Source organism: Podarcis filfolensis (genome assembly GCF_964270895.1).
Source record: "Podarcis filfolensis genome assembly, chromosome: 1".
In the NCBI taxonomy this organism is placed as follows: domain Eukaryota; kingdom Metazoa; phylum Chordata; class Lepidosauria; order Squamata; family Lacertidae; genus Podarcis; species Podarcis filfolensis.
Window position 1 is genome coordinate 106,127,128 of NC_139604.1, and position 21,485 is coordinate 106,148,612.

Sequence of the window (21,485 nt, forward strand, 5' to 3'; positions counted from 1 at the left end):
CTCTGTGCACTTTTGCACAATTTAATGGCAATTTAAAAAAAAACACAACCAGACCAAAAACAAGGTGCATGTGCAGCTATCTGTGCACATCCCCTATCAGTAATTAATTGGCACCATAGAATCAACAAATTAAAAGCAATGCCTACTGGTATGAATGTCAGTGGGGAGGGGGATGACTTTGCTCCTCGTATATAAAGTCAGATGCAGATCCCTCTGGTCTAATTCAAATGGGGAAAATGAAGATTAACAGCTGAATAATGTTCAAATGTAGACAAGGCCATAGGCACTGCTGTATTTAAACAGTTCCAAGTAAGAGAACCTTCTAGATCTACAGCAAAACACCTAGAGATCCAATAGTAGATCCTGGTCTATCTTCTGCCATGTACGCTAATCAAGAATTATGCTGCAAATATGTGGAGGCTGTTACATGAATACCAAGTTATGAGTGTTATCTTTGTGAGGCTTGCAAGTTTATCATTCATTCATTTGTGGTTAAGTTACCATGTTTTGTGTTTCTTTTAAATGGGTTAGGGTTAGGGTTAGGGTTAGGGTTAGGGTTAGGGTTAGGGTTAGGGTTAGGGTTAGGGTTTTGCCCAGATTTGCCCAGCCTGGGGCAGATTTAATCACTGTCAGCTAATTCATGTAATAAAAGGTGTATAGATAATAATAAAATTTTATTTATACCCCGCCCTCCCCAGCCAAGACCGGGCTCAGGGCAACTAACAATCAATAATAAAAACAAGTTGATTAAAATACAACTTAAATAACAAGATTAAAATACAGCATTAAAACATTAAGATGCAGCCTCTTCAGAAGAGAAGGAAAAAAGAAAGAGGAGGAGGGAATCAAACTGATTCTAAGCCAAAGGCCAGGCGGAACAACTCTGTCTGACAGGCCCTGCGGAAAGAAATCAGATCCCGCAGGGCCCTGGTCTCATGAGACAGAGCGTTCCACCAGGCCGGAGCCAGTGTTGAAAAGGCCCTGGCTCTGGTTGAGGGTAATCTGACTTCCTTAGGGCCTGGGACCTCTAGGGTGTTGCTATTTATGGACCTTAAGGTCCTCCGTGGGGCATACCAGGAGAGGCGGTCCCGTAGGTACGAGGGTCCCATCATTTCATTAGGATGCCATTCCAATCCTTCTCAGCCACACCTAAAACCATGCCACTTTTTTCAACAGCTGCCATAGAGCAGAGGCGTAGCGTGGTGGGTGCTGTGGCCCCAGGCACAATTTTGAGAGGGAGCGCAAACAGGCACCCCCATAGCAGGCTCCTTCCCTCCTGGCTCTGCACCAGAAGGAGCTGGACCTTTGGCTGCAGTGCTTGTGCCTGGTGAAGTTCTGCCCCTGGGTCAGACCTGACCCGGCAGGGGAGAGCAGGTGAGTGGGTCTGACGTGGCAGCGGAGAGCATCCCACTTTGGCTGCGGCGAGGCACACCCAGCTGCAGTAGTTCTGCCTCCGCTGTCAGGTCAGACCTGACCCAATAGTGGAGAGCAGGGGGAGAAGGAGCAGCAAAGCTGCTGCCCGCTATCCTTGGCCACGGCCCGGCCGTAGCAGCTCCGCTGCAGAATCAAGCCTGACCCAGTGGCAGAGAGCAGAAGGAGAGTGGGCAGAAGTTTCTCCACCCCTCTCCTACCCTGAACAGTGGTGCCTGGGAGGGCACCCTCTGTGCCCCACCCCCTTGGGGGCACGTTCCTGCACCCACCCCAGGCAGCACGGGCATACACTCCGCCACTGCCATAGAGCCCATCTTAGGGCTTATCCACACCTCCATTTGCTCTGCTGCTTTCTCCCTGGAAAACCAGTGGTTTAGAGCTGAATCAGAACAAATGGCAATTGGGATTTTCGCAGGTTGCTGTTTGTTCTGATTTAGCGCTGAAGAGCAGGTTTTCCTGGGGAAAGCAGCAAGGCTAAGGTAAAACTGCTTGGACCCATGCCTAGAAAGTGCGGGATAAGCAGAAATGTGAAACAAAACTATCCCACTTTGTTTTTTTAAAAAACTGCTTCCACTTCACTACCGTCATTAGGCAGGCAACTGATTTTTAGATGCCATGAAAGGGCATCAAATGGTTAGTTATTACTGTATTTTTACTGCCAGCGAGGGAGGTGGAGAGATGCTTGTGGGACTTTCTGCTCAGCTGCCAAAATAACTTAGCTGACCTTGGGCACCATGCGCCCCAACTTGACGGGCGAGCGCAACATTTGCTGCTCCACCGTTTCTTCTTTAGGAAGAGTTGGTTACTGGTAGTGCCTTTGTAACCTGTCTTTTATAGCGTTGCACATGGCTCTGATCACTAGTGCTTTTCTAAAGGCATGCACAGCAGCTCTGAGCAACAGCACGTTTCCTAAACGATTCATGTTTTGTGTGCTCACAGCTTATTTCCCTCATGTGCTCACCTGCTGTTTGCCCCTTCACCTTGGTGCATGGACATGCCTGCCTGCCTGCCATTTATAAGGCAACCTGTTTCTTCTGCCAAGAAAGTGCAGTGCCATGGGAAAGAATGGTGCAGTGGACGAGCTGCTGTGTTATACTAGTAATTTTACAGCAGATAAACTGCTCTGCTTGAGGGCTGCAGGCCCCAACAGGCTGTGAGGCAGGTGGCCCGGCTCTGCCGCTGAAGTCTATTCATTTTAATAAGAGGGACACCCTGTGTTATTAAGAAGAGTGTTTATTACTGTCGCGGTGTGCTGACAGCAGCTTCCATCATTGTTAAACGGCAGGTGTGGGGAAGAGGGCACGGAGCTACATACACTATTCTGAAAGACTGGGGCCCTGCTAGTCTGGGGGGTGGGAGTTGCAAGAGGCCCTTCCAGACTCCCAGAGACTCTTCTAGCTGTGAAGCAAAATAGGTGTGCCTGAGAGATGCAGCTTGTTAAAGGGACAGAGTTGTTAGGAGCAGTGGTGTAGCGTGGGTTGCCAGAGCCCAGGGCCACGCAGAGGGGTGGGTGTGAGGGAAACGGATGGAGTACGCATGCACATTAAACTGCCTAACGGCGTCCATATCACCCAAGAGATCGCAGCTGCAGAGGTAAGAAAAGAAGAGTTGTTCCATTGTCTAGACAGGTCATTTCCTGGTTCGTATGGAGAAGCCATTTTCAATGGAGCCCAGCAACGGAGGCATGCCGCTGTATTGAGGCAGCACTGGTTATTGAAATTTTGTGCCCTTAACCATTCTGCACCTGGGGCAATCGCCCCTGTGGCCTGTCCATGCTACGCCGCTGCCTTGGGGATCCCTTCCAACTCTACGATTCTATAACTATGTAGCATGGTAGAGGGACATGACTGATGACTTAGCCAGTACTGTATTCAGTTCACTTGGATGCACACTTGTCATTCCAATTGTGAAGTTCGGGGGAATCTGTGTTTTGCACGGCTGCTGTAGAATTTGCTGCCTGTCTTCCCCATTCTGTGGATCTGCTTGAGGCTTCTTATTACATGAAAAGTTTCCCCTTGTAGTTTGGCCCATGTCTTCATGGTTTCCAGCCATTATAGTTTCCTGAATATCTAATCCTGCCTAAATATCAGCAGTATGTATAAAGCTTTATGAAAATAGTAAAGTCCAATGATTAGGAGCCTGAGTGATGATCTGGTTTCCAGTTCAAATCTCAGCTCAGATGTGAACTCAATGGGAAGCATCAGGCAAAGCCAATGTGGATGTCAAGTGTCCAGCCCATGCTCCATCTGTAATAATGCTGTTTATTTTACAGGTTTGTGGGAAAGGCAATAATTGTGAAGCACTCTGAGCACCTAGCAAAAGCAGTAGATTAAAATATCATTATGAAATAGGTATGGTGTCTATTTTGGCATCGTGGGTACAGGTTTGTGGTTTGATTCAAATTTGTACCCAGTACAAATTTGCCAGTCGTGCAAGGACTGGCAAATTGCTTCAGTCTGACTTTGAAACTAGTTCACAAAGCTTCGCCAGTCTACTAAATTTTGAAATTCTGAATAATTTAGTACTTTGAGAGTAGACAATTTATGACTAAAAAGTGCAACTGAGAGCCAAGTACAGTACAGTCATTTTACCACACTCTGCACTTGAACTGTAACAAAATCCTTCCTATCAGTTTGGATGATGGCTCAGGTGTGCAAGAGGCAGGAGAACTCATTCCAGAGCAGTTTAGTTGCCTTTATGGGCTCAGAGAGACCTCAATTTCATAAGTCTGTACACAGCATTAAGTGAGAGAGCGGATGGGTTATTTTCTCTAGCCTTTTCCCAGATGTTTTGGACTATAGTTATATGTAAAGCTGCCTTTGAAGACAGTTTGGAAACTTCACTTGGTGCAGAATTTGGTGGCCAGGTTGCTCAAAAGGGCAAGGCAGTTTGAACATATCACACCAATCTTGGCCTGACTGCACTGGCTGCCAGTTAGTTTCCAGGTCCAATTCAAAGTGCTGGTTTTGACCTATAAAGCCTTAAACAGCTCAGGACTACGATACCTCAAGGATGACCTCTTCCCATATAAACTGACCTGAATTCTGTAATCATCATCTGAGGCTCTTCCTTGTGTGCCTCATCCACAAGAGGTCCGGAGGGTGGCAACACAAGAATGGGCCTTTTCCGCAGGGGCTCTGTGTTTGTGGAATGCTCTCTCCAGGGAGATTCATCTGGCACCTTCATTATACACCCCAGACAATCTTACTTGGCTCCGAGTGTTCACCAAAGAAGAAAGAAGAAGACACCTTTAGGCCCCAGGCAAAAACATCCCTCTTCAACCAGGCCTTTGGCTGATTAATATTCTACGGCCTTTTAAATGTATTTGTGGGAGGCTGGGTTATTGTTTCATTTTTGCTTTAACTATTCATTTTGTGCTTATTGTTAAGTTGTGGGTGAACATATCAGACAACACAGCGATTCTTCAAACAGCTCTTGTTTATTCACAGGCCAGAACAGAACTGAACTGAAAGGTTCAGCCAGCCTGCTTATATAGAGCTCGCACTAGAATGTAACAGTAACCATTTTCTGTAACTATCCAATCACTGAACATCACTTTCAATCTCTTATTTGCATATGTGGACCTAAGTGAAAACTATCTACAGTATCCCCCTGCTGGCCCAGGGTGAGAACTTCAGTACATAACACCTATATCCTGTATTTTTATCTTGTAAACCGCCCTGAGATCTTCAGATGAAGGGTGGTACATAAATTTAATAAATAATTTAGCTCCCATAAGTGCTTATCATCCCTTATGCTGGGCTGGGGTTGATGGTAGTTGCAGACCAAAACATTTGGAGGGAACCAGCCTCATGTGCTGAAACGAAGCTGAAAACTAGCAGCTAAAGTCCTGACCTTCTTGTCCGCCTCGGCCCTCTCTGTTTGGACCTGTTGATAGAAACATCTTATGGTCACTGGTCTTTTTGCTGAAAACGGCTTTAGTTATTCGACTGGCGCTAACCCTCTTCCCTGGGGCTCTTGGCAACCAGGCATGACATTAAGGCTCTTCTAGGTCTTTGTAGGATGTGCAAGGTTGATGGGGACCGGCGCATGTCACTCTAGGCCACTTCCTCATCACCATAACTCTAGGGTGAATAACAAGAAGCCGAGAATCTGCTAGCGCAGGCTCTGGCACGGCACCCTTTCACTCTTTTATTTGCCCCAGAGATTTATGCTGCCTATCTCCCTTCCCTTTGTCCACTGGCCGGGCCCTATAAGTCATGTCCCCTGCCTGACAGGTCACATGGGCTGTGCTGCTGCTCTGTCAGAGTGAGTGATGCCAAGGAGTGATTAAAAGAGTAGAGGGGTGAGAGGTCAGCAGCAGACGGCATGATGGGAGTGTGGAATGTAATTATCAGTCCTATGACATACTGCTGGGGGCCTTAACGGATCAACACACATTGGCTGGGGGTGGGGAAGGAGGTTCTAAGGAATGGATGGACAGAGGAAACAGCAGAAGGAAATGTCTGGGGTTTTCCCTCGCCTTAACCCACCCCAAGCAAGCATAGGGATCGAAAGGGATATTCCCAAACATTCCGTGCAAATCTACAGGGTTTGTAAGCAATTTAAACAGTTTTCTGGAAACAGGGCTGAGGAGTAACATCCTCAAGAGACCATTATGACATTAATGTTATGGACTACAACTCCCAGCATCCCTGGCGACTGGCCATGCTGGCTGACGGTGAAGGGAGGATGTAGTCCACAACATCTGGAAGGCTGTAAAAGGATCCCTCAAGAGCTATATGAGATGGCTCAAGACACCCCAGTTTGGCTTGCCCTGCAAGACCCATTGCTATAACTGGTTACAGTGGAGTCATAGGAGTACTGCCTTTTGTGTGGTAATTGCAGTTATCATGGTTGTCAGGTTATTTGAAGGTTTTGTTATCTGTTGGAGTTATCTTTTAAACATCTGCAGGTCAAATGAAAAAGGGGTTTTCTCCAAAATGAGCTTGTTTATGTCATGAATGAGGTTTCAACAAGTTGCCAGAATTTGGGGCCCAGATTTAAGCACTCATATGGTGTTTTTTATGCTTAATATCGAAGTGCTATAATTTAGACTATACTTCTCTGTAGACGGTAAAAGATTTATTATCTGCCTTTTATTTATTTATTTAAAAGCACTTAATAAACGGCTTAATACCTAAGCTCTGTGCAATATATAAATGATGCTGTTGTTGTTGTTGTTGTTAATATCCTGCTTTCCCCCCTAACAGGGACTCAAGACAGCTTACAGCTAAAATAGCTCTTACTGTTGAATACCTCTTACTGTCAGAAAGTTCTTTCTGGTGTTGTGTTGGAATCTCCTTTCTTGTAACTTGAACCCATTGGTACATGTCTTACCTTCCAGAGCAGGTGAAAACAAGCCTACTCCATCTTCTATGTGACAGCCTTTAAGATATTTATAGATGGCAATCATATTTCCTCTCAGTCTCCTCTTTTATAGGCTAAACATACCTAGCTCCTTCAACTGTTCCTCATAAGTCTTGGTTTCCAGACCCTTTATCATCTTGGTTGCCCTTCTTGGCACCCATTCCAGATTATCAATATCCTTCTTAAACTGTGGTGCTCAGAACTGGACACAGTATTCCAGGTGTGGTTTGACCAAGGCAGAATAGAGCCTTGGACACTATACTTCTGTTGATGCAGCCCAGTATAGCATTAGCCTTTTTTGCTGCTGCATCACACTGTTGCCTCATGTTAAGCTTTTGTTTTACTAAGACCCCTAGATCCTTTTCACATATACTACTGGCAAGCCAAGTGCCCCCCATGTTATACTGGTGCCACTCATTCTTCCTGCCTAAGTGTTAGTTTTGTTCGTTTGGGCCCAGTTATCCAGTCTGTTCAGGTCATCTTGCATCCAAAGGCAAACTTGAAATGCAGTAAGTGGGAAATGAACTCATTGCATTTTAAGCTGTTAATGTGAAGATAGCAGTGGATTTTGATAAAACTGTATTGGATAACCGTATAAAAGTGGAAATATATTGGACTTATGCTGGATTAGATGGGCCTTTGGTGTGATGCTGTAGACCTCTTTGTATATTGATTGTCAAGTACTGTAGTCCTATATAAACAGATCAGAGATGGATCAATCTGTTTCTGTTCTGTTTCCCTTGCATGTTCGTTCCCCTCTTAGTCCGTTCTGTCCCAATTCTGCATAAATGTGCTGGGTTTAAAAAACAATAAGCAAAAACAACCGCCACCCCACTAAATGTTCTGCAAGGTGGTCCAATAATTGCCTCCCTCCCCCCCACTTTAAACATTTTTTTCTTCCTCAGTTTTTTTCTAGGTTCTTGGAGCATTCTAGAAAATACAGCTACTGCCATTTGCCTTAAAGATGCTGCTGAAGATGCTCCTTAGTCTCTGGGAGAGATGGTATGCCCATGTTTTCTTCTAAACAAGGCCTTTGGAAGGGGAGGGGTGTCATACTCTCCCATCACTCCCAGAGTATAAAGGGGATTTTCAGCCTCATATTCAAGGCACCTGAACAGCAGTAGAAAACTTTAATCTACATAAAGATGTTCTTTCTGGCTTTAGACAGTTTGCCAAATCATTGCTATAGTGGAGAAGTGAATGGTTATGTTCAGCATTTGTTTATTCCCTAATCTAACCTTCACCCACCTGGTGTCCTCCAGCCAGGGCTGATGGGAACTGTAGTCCAAAACATCGGGATGGCACCAGGTTGAAGGCTGCTGCAGTGAATGATAAAACAGCGTTGATCACATTGGTTGAGTAATATCAGCATATCCATGGCTTCTCTTACATATAGGTGATTAGTTCTGTGCAACTCTATAAATCATTTCTCAACTTAACAATAAAAGGGATTAATGTGCATATCACCCAAAGAGATTGCACATACCTATTGCAATACATCCTTACATAATCAGTGTTAGTTTTGGACGTAGGGTTTCTTTCAAGAAGTTTGGCAGCAGCTATGTAAGACCTGGCAGTCTTATGCGGGGGAAGGTACCAAAGGTGCCAAACTGATTACATAGGGCTGCCTGGCAGCTGCAAGGTGTGCAGAATGTCATGGGCAGAATTTTAATTGGTAGAGTCAGGTGAAATCCTATTATACCAATTCTAAAAGAGCTGCACTGGTCACTCTCTCAAGCACAATTCAAGGAACTGGTGCTGGCCCTAAATTGTTTTTAGGGCTGCCATTACCGGGATTTCAAAGGCGGAATTGCAAGTTGATGTCCAAAGCAATGCTTTGTCCTGGATATTAGGCAAGTCAATTGAAAATTATTCGTAAAAGCTCAACAATTTTTGGGGTGTCCTGGTTTTTGCTTTTTGAAATATGGCAACCCTAAGTTAGACTATTGGTTGATCTAGCTCAGTATTATTGACACTGATGGGCTTCAGGTAGGAGTCTTTCCTGGAGACCACAGGCATTGAACCTGGGACCTTTCACCATATTATTGTAATTTATAAAGCTGTGACTCATGCATTCCCTGCCCCCAATCCAACTGAGAGATCTGTAAGCTGAGTGATAAGATAAAAAGGAGTAGGGAAAATATAGAAAATAAAGAATTTACTAAAGAGCAGATTGAGGTTTTTTTAATTCAAAATCTGGGTTCAAAGCTGAATCTCTGATCTGTGAATTTAACTACACTAACTCATGGGCCATAATGAGTAAAAAATACTAGTGGAAACAGCTCAGTAACAAGTGAAATAATTCACGAAACTAGGCTGGAAACTTGCAGAAATGAATTTTGGTCTTCTTGAAATCCATTGCTAATGCAAAACACAGCATCATGTGGCTGATTAATTATTATGATTATATGTGCATTTTAGACTTCTCTCATAAATACTTGAACCACAGCTAGGCTACAACATTATTTCAAATCACTCAAAGAAGTCCATATATACGTGTATATGTATGTGTGAAACTTGGTACAAGATGAATTTCTGATAAATTACTCCAGAACTGATAAATTGCTCCAGAAGAGAGTAGCAGAAAGGTAGAAAGTTGGATGATGGGATAAGAAGAAGGAAAAGCAGCCCGGGAGATGAGTGAAATGTAGCCCTGGAAATGGAGATCAGGGGTGTGGGGAAATGAGACATGGCAACAGAAGAAAGGGATTGGACAAAAACAGGCAGGGAGAATGAGAGCAATTGACAGGAGTGGAAGCTGCTGTGGGGAGGGGAAGGAAGAGTGTGAAAAGGGGGAGGTGTGAGAGCCCCAGTGAAGAGAAGACAGCGTGACTGTGCCTGATCTACACTGACGAGTACCAATGTTAACTGTCACCTCTCATCTCTAAACTAAATCACACCTGGAATTGGAGGCAGCGAGGAACTGATAGTCAGTCTCAGCAAGACGACAAGTCAATCAGAGCGGAGATGCGTGGAGAGACACCAGCTTTATAGGGCTCAGCGCCTTCATTCATCCTGGGATTTACACCTGTCAGCTTTCTGGAGGGGGGAGTGATGGCATTCACTTCAACACTGCTTAACATGGGACAGCAGTGACATGCCCTCCTGCTTGAAGCACACCTGTTTCTGTAGTTGCCCTCTTCCCTTCATAGTCACACTTTGCATCCCAAAAACCAGGGATGGCAAAACTGTAGGCCTCTGGATGTTGCTGGATGACAGCTGCCTTAATCCCTGACCATTGGGCATCCTAGCTGGAGCTTATGGGAGTTGGAATCTGACATCTTTGCCTCTTCTCCCTAAGAGTATTGACTATGTATTTCAGACAGGATTGGCCAGCCCTTTCATTCAGTAGGCTGAGGCAGCCTGCCTCAGGTGGCAGATTGTGGGATATACAGTGGTACCTCTGGTTACGTACTTAATTTGTTCCGGAGGTCCATTCTTAACCTGAAACTGTTCTTAACCTGAAGCACCACTTTAGCAAATGGGGCCTCCTGCTGCCGCCGGAGCACGATTTCTGTTCTCATCCTGAAGCAAAGTTCTTAACCTGAGGTACTATTTCTGGGTTAGCGGAGTCTGTAACCTGAAGTGTATGTAACCTGAAGCGTATGTAACCCAAGGTACCACTGTATTTATTTGTTGTTGTTGTTTAGTTGTTTAGTCGTGTCCGACTCTTCGTGACCCCATGGACCAGAGCACGCCAGGCACTCCTGTCTTCCACTGCCTCCTGCAGTTTGGTCAAACTCATGCTGGTAGCTTCGAGAACATTATCCAACCATCTCGTCCTCTGTCGTCCCCTTCTCCTTGTGCCCTCCATCTTTCCCAAAATCAGAGTCTTTTCCAGGGAGTCTTCTCTTCTCATGAGGTGGCCAAAGTATTGGAGTCTCAGCTTCAGGATCTGTCCTTCCAGTGGTCAATTATTCAATCTGCAAATGGTATCTGCAACTCAACGTCACTGTGCAAAGAACTCCAATTCTATGTGCCAGGCAGCCACGACTTCTTCAGGAGATACCTTTCCACCTGTTGCCATTTTTTAAAAAAATTATCCCCAACAGATACTCAGTATCTGTTGTGCGGTCACTGTGCCTTCTAGGTAATTGAGCTGGGTATATATCTGTCTGTCATATATCTATCTATCTACCTCGCCCCTTTAGATTTCCCCGCTATCAAACCTTCCCAGTGCCAGATTTCTGTCAGCTTTGGGTTTCTTGAAACTAATACCTTCTCCTTGTTTCTCAATAGCCCTGCTTTAACTACGTAAGCATCATAGCAGCACCAATGTTCCCTGTTAGCTAATACATGATGGTTTTTGCCACCAGGAAGGATGCTATTTGGATGTTCTGCCTCATGCATCAAACTATTTTGGGCCTTCTCTGTTTTAAACAGTTGAAGGGAATATGAAAGATGAGCCATTCTGCACACATCCATTTTTCTCTCTCACCATACTATCTTGTCAAATAGGTTTCACAGGGTGTGTTTTTTAAGCACTACATAAACTTCCAAACCTTGTTTGACCAGAAACCAGTGGAGAATGGTCCGTTAGGGAAAAAAATAGGGAACTGCCCTACCAACTTCATTCTTGATTCCTTCAAGCCCACAAACCATATGACTTGCAACCAGTCCTGACTGTCTGCTCCCACCTCAGTCTCTGTTTTGCTTTTGTAGAACTCAATAGGAAGGAGGACAGAACCTAAACTGGAGTTAGTTGACTGTCCCTGTCATTGGTTCTGACTCTGCCTACTGTTGGCCTCCCTGCATTCTGCCCTGTTGGTCCTCCTGGTGGTTACCAGCCTCTACTGCCAGAAACCGCAATAGGACAAAAACAAGTGAATGAACACATGTATTGCAAACAATGATGGTTCTGTCAAACCAGCATAAACCTCCTGTAAGTGAATCATCTGTCCACAACTTTGTGGGAGTCAGGAATGGCACAATATGCTGTACTGGAGAGGTCCTGAAGCTCTTCCCAGTTCCAGTCTATAAAGATGAGACCTGGACCATTCCAGGCTAGGGCTCAGATGGTGACACTGAAGGCAGTTAATTGAAATGACTGGTGATTCTAAGCAGCTTGAGTAAGTCCTCTGCTCTGCCATCATGTAACTACCCTGCTGCCTGGAGCTGTTGATATTTATTAGAAGAGAGAAATCAATGCCAGGCTGAAAAGCAAGCACTACCTCCCCAAATTCCCACAGTTACAAATCCTCTCCCTTTTTAAAAGCACCCCAGATCAGGACGCTCCCTGCTGGCTAAATCCTGGGTACCAAAGCTGGTGTTACAAGCTTTGAACAGCCTGATCTCTTAATCCAGCTGTGCTCATTCATTTGAAACTGAAAGCAGCTCCTTTTTATGTCGTCCGCTTCTCGGCATTAACTTCTCTTTGATGTAATTCTCGCTTCCGATGCTCTTTCCCTTCATGGGGAAGATTAGTGTGAAATTGGCCTGCTTCTCCAGAGACCGCAGTGTTAAGCCTCCAATACCGGATACTTATTGGAAATCTTTAACCAAAGTGGGCAGTTGGTAGGGGAGCTGAGGGGACTGCGTCTAGTGTTTTGGACTTCACGCTACTTGACGAACTGTGGCACAAGAAACTGGGAGTACTGATGCTGCAAAATCCTAGCTTTTAACCACAGTTTGCAAATAAGATCCAAGAGCCCTGCAGAGTAACCCAGAAGACATACTGACTGACCCACAAGCAAAAACAAGACACATATCCCCAACAACTTCCACTGTAATATATTGCAAGCAGAAGTCCAATTTGCCATTGTGACCTCCTAAACTATAGAATTCCCTGTTTCTTAAGACTTGGCTCTGTACTAGACATTTTCTCTGGAATTGCCATCCTTTGTTCATTCCCTTTTCATGAAGCATCCAGATGACATTTTCCCCAGATGATCACATTTCAATGTTTTCTGTGTTGTCCTTATACACCTGTGGCATTCTTTTCACAATAAAATATAACTGCAATGCCAGTTTTTCTGGTGTGAACTGGCAAAGCACTAAGGAGGCTTCCCAGGTTTCTGTGACTTTAATTAAAGATTCCTGTTCGCATGTACATCCCATTTTATTGCTTCCTGATTAGTGTAGCAGGGAGATTAGTAGCGAGTTGCTTCTTAATTAGTCAGTATTTGTTCCTTAAGTATACTGATTTCTCTCCATTATGTTTTTCTTTTCATTTTTTAAATGGCAAAATAGCACCATTTTATTAGAAAACTTAAAAGGGGAAAATAATTAAAGGAAACTCACAATCGTGCAGGAAAGAAGCTGATTAATTAAAGGCCAATTCATGACTAATCATCAAGATATGCTGAGAAACGAGCAATAAAAAACATAAATCCTGCACGAAGGAAACATTTAATTAATGTTGCAGGGATCTTAAAAGATACTCATTTTTGAGTAAATATAGGAGGATATTGGGATTGAGGAAGGGCATTGCTGGATAATACAGTGCTGTATTAAAAGCTGTGTAAATTTATCATTTTAATTCCATTTCCATCTAATTCCAGAAAAGCAATGTTTCATCTTTTGGAGGGAAGTAAACAACAACAAAATACCTATTTAAGATACCCCTTTAAGATGAAAATCCCCTGCCCTGATCTCTGAGCTGTGGGTTAAGAGGATTCTGTAGGGAAAGGGATGCACTTGGCAAATGCTCAGAGACACTATTATTTATCATTCCATGTGTTCCAGGCCAAGCTCTGACATGGAAAACGGTCACTTTCTCCTGTCCTTTTCCATTGATGTCCTGTGAAACCTCAGAGTTCCATGGTAGTACCTCAGAGTTCTTGGGTAGCTCTCAGACCAAATGGAGATCTGTTTAGGTTCAGCAAGGTTTCTGCATCATGTGCCTACAGACCATATCCTACGGTTTGGCTCAACTCATGCCCAGATAGACTCCTGCTGCTGCTACTCTGCCCCTTCTTAGGCCCACGTCCCTTGCATATCTCCAGTGCCACAGCCTCAGGAACAGCCTGGAGCCCCCTCCCTGGGCTCAGCCTTGTGCTTCCTCTTCCTTGGACACCACCCCTCCCTCTCCCAGGTTCGCAAATCACTCCTTCCCATGTCAGCCAGCAAATTGGTTTATCCTCCCCCCATCTCGGCTTTCATTACCTTGCCGAAATGAAGCGATATCTCCTCGGTGGAGGCTTCCCGTCGCCGCAGCCGGTACCCAAATCATGAGAGCTGGCATAATAAATGAAGACAAAGTGCCGGCGGTCTGGGCCATCTCTCCCACTGCACCACCAGCCGCTGCCAGCTTCATTATTCGCTTAAGTTGCCGGAGAAAATTACTTAACCCTGACCCGTGTATTAGGGGCCTGTATTAATGCCGCGACAGGCGCCTCTTACAGCAAAGAACAATTTATTAGAGCCGAAACAGGCTGCTTTTCTCTGTCATTTTTCCAATCTGAGCTTTGAACACACATCATTAAACTTGTCTGACTCTCTCCCCTTCTCCATCATTCCTTTTTTATTTTTTTTAAACAGAAAGTGCTCTAGAGAATGGAGATTGTTCTGAACCTGCTAACAAAGTGCCTCGGACTTTGCCCCCTCCCATCTCCCATGCTTCCTATCCCTCCCTGTATCTCCATCTCTGTCTAATTTGTGTCTACTCCATTCCACACTTTCTTTCCTTTGTATTTCATGTTTTGAAGATTCTCCCTCACGGTCTCTCTCTCTCTCTCTCTCTCTCTCTGTTTTCCCATTCTGCCTTGTTATGGAAGGTTTCACTGAGGCATTTGCAAAACCAAGCGGGTTCTTAGCGAAAGCCTAACCCTGGGTGCTTTACCATTGTATTTCACTGTTACAACCAAAGCCTATGCATATTTACACAGAAGTAAATCCCACCGAGTTCACTCATAGGGGAGAAATGCAGAAGAGTAGGGAATATTAGGGTCTTCATAGGGCTGGGGGAGATATTTGATTCAGTTTGCATCTAAAAGCAAACCTATCTACCTAATTCACACTTTCTGAAAAATATGTGAACGAAAGCAGTCATCCTTTAAAATTCACACTTTTCTGAATTTTGCAATGCAATTTTCCAGTCAAGTAATGCATAAAAATGCATAAAATAGTGCAGAGTGCATAAATGTGCATATATACTGGTAAAAATAACATACACAAATGCTTTGCATACACAAATGCCCACCCTGTGGAATGTCCTCCCTCAGATGTCAAACAGGTAAACAGCTATTTGACTTTTAGAAGACATCCGAATGCAGCCCGGTTCAGGGAAGTTTTTAATGGTTGATGCTTTATTGTGTTTTTAATATTTTGTTGGGAGCCACCTAGAGTGGCTGGGGCAACTCAGTCAGATGGGCAGCATATGTAACAACAACAACAACAGAAATATGTTTTGCAAATATGTCCTTATTGTGTAAAATTGCACACCAAAAAGTGTATATTGGGAGAAATTCATATGAAAATGCTGGAGAATTTTCATAAGGACTTCTTTTCGGATGTGGAAATGTCTAGACTGGAAAATGAGAAATGAAGAGAAACAAAAATTGACAGATTCACCTAACTCTGATCTTCAGCCATATTCCTGATCTCTGCAACGGGGTCAAACTAAATTTATATGGGCTCCCAGTGACTGTGGACACTTCACTCTTCCTGTTTGTTATGCTAGACCCTCTCATTGAGCTAAGCCATAGCTCATGATTTAGCTGTATTCAGATTTATTAGGAGCTGGATAGAAATTAACTGAACTAAACTAAAACTGGCCTGTTTGGCACCTCATGCTGAGCCAAACCATGGCATAGTGCAGGGGTGCCCAAACTTTTTTCAAAGAGGGCCAGATTTGATGAAGTGAACATGTGTGAGGGCCGACCAAGGTTGTTGAGTTTTTTTAAGGATTGAAGTTTACCCCCAAAATAGTTGAGCTTTTTTTAGGATTGAAGTTGCTGGGCTTTTTTTTGGATTTTACACCAGGACATATATTGCCACGAAGGTGGCTTACAGATAAACTAAGAACAACTAAAAAATATAGGGGGAATCAAGTAAAATAAAATAAATATGAATAGAATTAAAACTATCTACTATATTTACTCAAGTCTAATACACCATCAAATCTAGTGTGCCCCTCAAATTTCAGAACCTTGAAACCAAAAAAAGTATTTGCTGGCAAATGTAAATGTGCCATTGAATCTAATGCACACAATAATTTTTGCAACGTAATTTGGCCAAAAAGGGTAAGCATTAGAATCGAGTAAATACAGTATCTATGATCTATTAAAACATAAAATCACAGCAAAATCAGTATGCTACCACCCATCTCATTACATGCTGTCAGTTCCAAAAAACCTTCACCTACTGACAGAAGGACAACAAGGAGGGAGCCACTCTAACTTTTCTAGGGAGGGAGTTCCAAAGTCTGGGAGCAGCCACCAAGAAGGTCCTCTCCCAAACCCCTACCAAGCATGCCTGTGTGTCATAGACTGGCTGGATGGAAAAGTGGGGGGCACCAGCTGGGGAACCCCCGGGGAAGAAGGTTCAGAGCCAGAGGACTGATGGTGGGACTAACAATGAGTAGTTAGAGGGAGAAGAGAGAACAGACTGGGAAGAGGAGGGGTCAGGAGCTGAAGAAGTAACAGGGTTTAGTGAGCAGAAAGAGGCTGTGGCAGAGAGCAGTCCAGGCTCAGTCGCAGAAGCAAAGGGTGTGAGTGTGTGTGTGAAGAGGCAGATATGAAGCAGGCTGCTGAAGAAGCCAGTGAGTCTTCCCCACTCTCTGTGACCAGCCCCCCCCCCCCCGGTCTCCCATAACACAGAGATAAATGAAGAGGATAGAGCAAATAGAGACAAGACAAAGGAGCCTCAGATTGCTGGGAAAGGAACCGGGGGAGAAGCCTTAGAGAGCAGTGGGAAGATGGGGACCTTCAGTCCTCGCAACTGCCCCATTGAGGCAACACCTCCTAGGAAGAGTTGCTGAGATCACTAGGCCTGTGCTGTTTTGTTTTCTTTGAATGAAGAGTTAACTTCACTGACACTGGGTGTTTAATTGCTAACCTACTCCTGACTCCTGACACTAAGAGGGTGGCAGGACCAAGAGAAGGGTCTCCCTTGAAGATCTCAGAACCTGGGCAGGGTTTGATATCCAAAGGGGCAGATGGGTGAGGGAAGCTGAATCTCCACTTCCCACACACATACTTGTATTCCCATAGTCCTTTTCTCCATTAGCCTTGGTCAGTGAGCTAAGCTGGGGGGGGGGTATAAGACAGAGCAGGGGAGAGTTGCTAGAGACCTAGGAAACAGTTCAGTTAGATAGGAAGGGTTGTTCTCATATGGAACAGAACTAGGGTCAGGCTATTACATGATCCTTGGCAGCAAAAGCTGCCGTTTTTGCTTCTGCAGCTAATGTGAATTTCTAGGATTATATGTCCACCTTTAAAAACAATGCTTCTTCCCTTGCTTGGTTCTCCAGTGATGCTTCTTCATTCCCTTTTTTTTTATGAGCCACTCTCTCAATTTCCAAGCAATTTTCTTTATGTATCTATATGTTGGGCTGGTTTTAAATCGGATCTGTCTTCCCCCTTCTTCTCCCTACTATTCTTCTTTTAATTAGTTCATGATCCATCCCCTCCTACACCTCTACCCCTTGACTGGGTTAATTTTGTGCTGAATACATTGCAACACTTCCGGTAATTACTGTGGATGTGAGGCCCCCCCCCCTCACACAACACACAGATACTCAGTGGCCTGCTTCTCTATGGATCAGACTCAGCACACTCAGGCTAGTCTCATTAAAAAACAAAACAAAATAACCCTCCTCTTATAACTGGCACACCCTTTCTCTCATTTTCTCTTTTTCCTATAATTTCTTCAGCCTCTTCCACAAGGCCCTAGCAAAAAAGCTGGCACCCACCTTGAGTTATTCCTTAGTGTTATTCTTTAACTTACTATAAATAGCTTTATTCTTCCAGTTCATCAATATCAGTCTCTTGGCTACCATTAGATATGATCCCTTTTAATGAATGGATCGACAATATAACATATATAATTTATGAATGGACTGCTTACAGACGTAGGCTTTGTTTGGATTAATATGACAATATTTGGAATGAGTTTATACAAAATGTAGTAGGCTATTGATATTTACATATGCATTAAGAAAATAATATCAAATTTATTTAAGAATGTATGGGTTAGGTTTTTTTTTGTATATTGTATTTGTATATTGTTTCTTTCTACACATTTTTCTTTGCACCACTTTCTTTCTTTATAACATAAACCTTTTCAATAAAATATTAATACCAAAAAACTTACTATAAATAAAAAATCAATAAATAAAAAGAAGTAAAAAATAGCAATGTATTTTACTTACAAAAACATAAGGAAAATGTGAAGCAATACTGTACTCATGTATTCAATAAGAAGTAAATGTGATCCCACCTTTTAGAGATCTGGTCAGTGAGTACTAAAACACAGATGACTGGCAAACTGTTATGCTATGTTAATATCTGATTTACTGTATTTAAGTATTTTAATATATATTAAATAATTATAATTTAACCATGTTAGACTAGCTGTAGTTGGGTTTTGCCAACTATGAGTTGGGTCTTTTATTGCACTGATATGCAGCCAAATACACAACCCAGCTTAGCTGAAGTACTAAGATACACAGGTACTTCAAGAAAGGTGCTTACTGCGGGATTGGTGCGGCTCATGAATGCAAGTGTTTCTGCATAAAAATGCCAGTTTATATTCTCCCCTAATCCATTCCCAGAAAAAAAAGATAAGTAAAAAAAACCTTTAGGAAATGACCTGTTTGTGATATCTCGGTGACTCTTTTGCAAATTAACCAACCTTCCTACCTGGACTTCAGTCACTTTCAAAACCTGACAGAGGTGCACTTAATTCATTTCTGCCTTTCACAGATGCACACCAACAATGAAAGAGAGGTTCACAAGTGCTTTAAGTATCATGAATCACAGATGGAGCCCAGGCAGACCCAACCACCTAACCATCTCAATGCGAAAGAACTGGATTCAGGCCACACCTTGCTCTTCCTCTGATGACATAACTGACCCTGCCAAAGCTGACTACTATAGCCACTAGCTGTGAGGCCAAAGCTAAAAATGTACAGCCCTGGGAGCAGGGGGATGGAGACATGGTTTTTCATTCTTAGGAACCCCTAGAAGAGATTGGATCACAAGCAAATAAGCATATAGATAAGGGTTATCCAGTAGACATTGTGTGCTTGGACTTTCAAAAAGCTTTTGATAGGGTCCCTCATCAGTATCTGGTTATGGAACAGGAAGCAAAGAATGGGAATAAATAGTACTCACAGTGGAGGGATGTAAAAAATGGAGTCCCCAAGGAGCAGAAATGGGACATGTGCTTTTAAACTTCTCCATAAATGATCTAGAGTTAGGAGTGAGCATTGGGATAGTAAAGTTTGCTGATGATCAAATTTTTCCAGGTGGTTAAAAAAAAAAGGAATTGCAAGGGGCTCCAAAATATATCTCTCAGTGCTGGGTGAATGGGCAGTAAAACGGTAGATGCAATTCAATGCAAGCAAGTGATACACATGGGGAGGGGGAATTCCTAATTTCGTAAGTTAATGGAGTCTGAACTGGTGACTGACTAGGAACGAGTGGATAGCTTAGTGAAGATGTTAATCCAGTGTATGGCAGCTGTGAAAAAGGTGAATTCAGTGCTGAGGGATATTAGGAAAGAGATTGAAAATAAAGTTATTGTAGACCCAGAAGAGGTTCAGAAAAGGGCAACAAAAATAATCAATGAGTTGGCACAAATGCCTCATGAAGAAAGGTTACAACATTTGGAGCTTTTTAATCTGGAAAAAATGAGAGTAAGGGGCATAGGCTAGAGCTCTATAAGAGTATGTATGGTTTATAGAACGAGAATAGAGAGAAGCTTCTCTCTGTCATAACACTAGAACCTGAGACCATCCAATGATGCTAAATGAAAGAAGATTAAGGACAAAAGAAAGTACTTCCTCGCACAGCTTATAGTTAAACTGTGGAATTTGCTCCCACAAGGTGATGTGGTGGCCACCAGCTTAGATGGCTTCAAAAGAGAATTAGACAAATTCATGGAGAGTAAGGCTACCAGTGGCTCCTAGCCACAATGACTATGTTCTACCTCCTGGGAAGGGGCTGCTCTCACAGGCATGTTCCATTTCTGAGCTTCCTCTAGGAAAGCTCATCACTATGTTCTTCACCACTATGAGAACAGGATGCCAGACTAGATGGACCTTTGGTCTGATCCACAAAAACTCTTCGCAAGTTCTCATGTAAAACTTATGCTTTGAATGCAGAAGGTCTCCGCTTCAATCCCAGGCATCTCCAGGCAAGGTTGGCAAAGGCTCTTGCCTGAAACTCTGGAGAACTTCTGCCTGTCTTGTAGACAATACTGAGCTAGATTGTTTGACTTGTTATTAGGCAGCTTCCTATGTTCCGTTGGTGAATCCTCGGCCAGAAACTGCAAAGGGGTCACCTGGTACTAGGGGCAGAGGAAGAGAGTATCTAGCATGAGATGGAATGGCTGTTGCTGGAAGCCCCTCCCAAATTCCTCACTCTTTTGCTGCTCAGCCTGCTAGCTCTTCCAAGTTCTCTAATCACCTTCCTGCTGTAATGAGTCTCTCATCTCGCTGATGGAAATCAGGGTATTTGGTTATGAAAGGGACACTGTTAATAACACGATCTCCCTCCCTCTCCAGCCCCCTCCCAGCTTTCCACACAATTCTCTCAATTAACGATAGGCAGAAATTAATTTTTCCCCGGGACTGAAACAATTGCCTAGTGGAGGATTGTCAGCTCAGATCCAGATAGGAACCTTTCCCAGCAGAGCCCAGAGAAAAGAGGAGAGACCAAGGCGATAAGCAAGGCCCTATCAGCAACCACAGGACGCCGTAATACAAATGTTATCCTTAGAAATGTATTTAAAGAGGATATGTTTATAATTCGGAAGAGATTGTCAAACCGCTCTCTTTCCCCTCCCACGGCAGCTCCATCCTAACGCTTGCTCAGCTACTGCCTCCTCTTTGCCATCAAGCTCTCTATTGCCTGCATGGGGCTTGGCGGCGACCATGGCCAATGAACATGCCCCTTTCCTTTTTGACTTACTGGCCACTGGATAGAGGAACATCACAGGGGCAGCACTTGAAATGGGCGATAAACCTTACTGCCTCACTGCTTCCTGATCCTAAAAGGCAGGGGAAGGAGGTGGCAGGGTGTATTTGAGAAGCTCAGAGTAGCTTCCACACAGGGCTTCCAATGGAAGCAGTGTCATAAATGACAAGAGAGGTTCCTCTAGTGAATGGTGGCGTAGCAAGCATATACATGGAACAATGCAATCTGAAGCCATTTGACAAGAGCAATCTTGGTTCTTCCCAAGTTTGGAACCAGGACCAACTTGATCCCAAGAGCATTCTAAAATAAGATGCACTGTGCTTCAGGGAACAAGCACTCCAGAAGAGAGTCCTGCATCATCTGTGGTTCTCTTAGAAGGCTTTTTAGTGACTGAGGGATGAACTGTGAAGAACAACTACTTATCACTGTTTGTTCAGCAGGACACCGTATCTATCAATCCTGGGAGTCAACTAGAATTGCCAGCTGAATTGAGGGCCATTCTTGTGGGTTCTCCATAAGTGTCTCCTTCTCTTCAAGTGTTGCTTTCTCCCTTAGGTGAGAACCTGGCATGGGCCATCAAATCCATAACTTAGCTAGGCAGTT

General features: G+C 43.8%; 1 long non-coding RNA gene across 1 annotated transcript in view; it reads left to right on the forward strand.

Annotated features, from left to right (window-relative positions):
* Positions 1-835: 835 nt before the first annotated feature.
* The window catches only part of LOC310766653, a 331,293-nt gene continuing 310,643 nt past the window's right edge, over positions 836-21,485 (forward strand). The window contains exon 1 of the long non-coding RNA XR_014550305.1: positions 836-1,094. This is a non-coding gene — a long non-coding RNA (uncharacterized lncRNA). The remainder of the gene's footprint in view (positions 1,095-21,485) is intronic.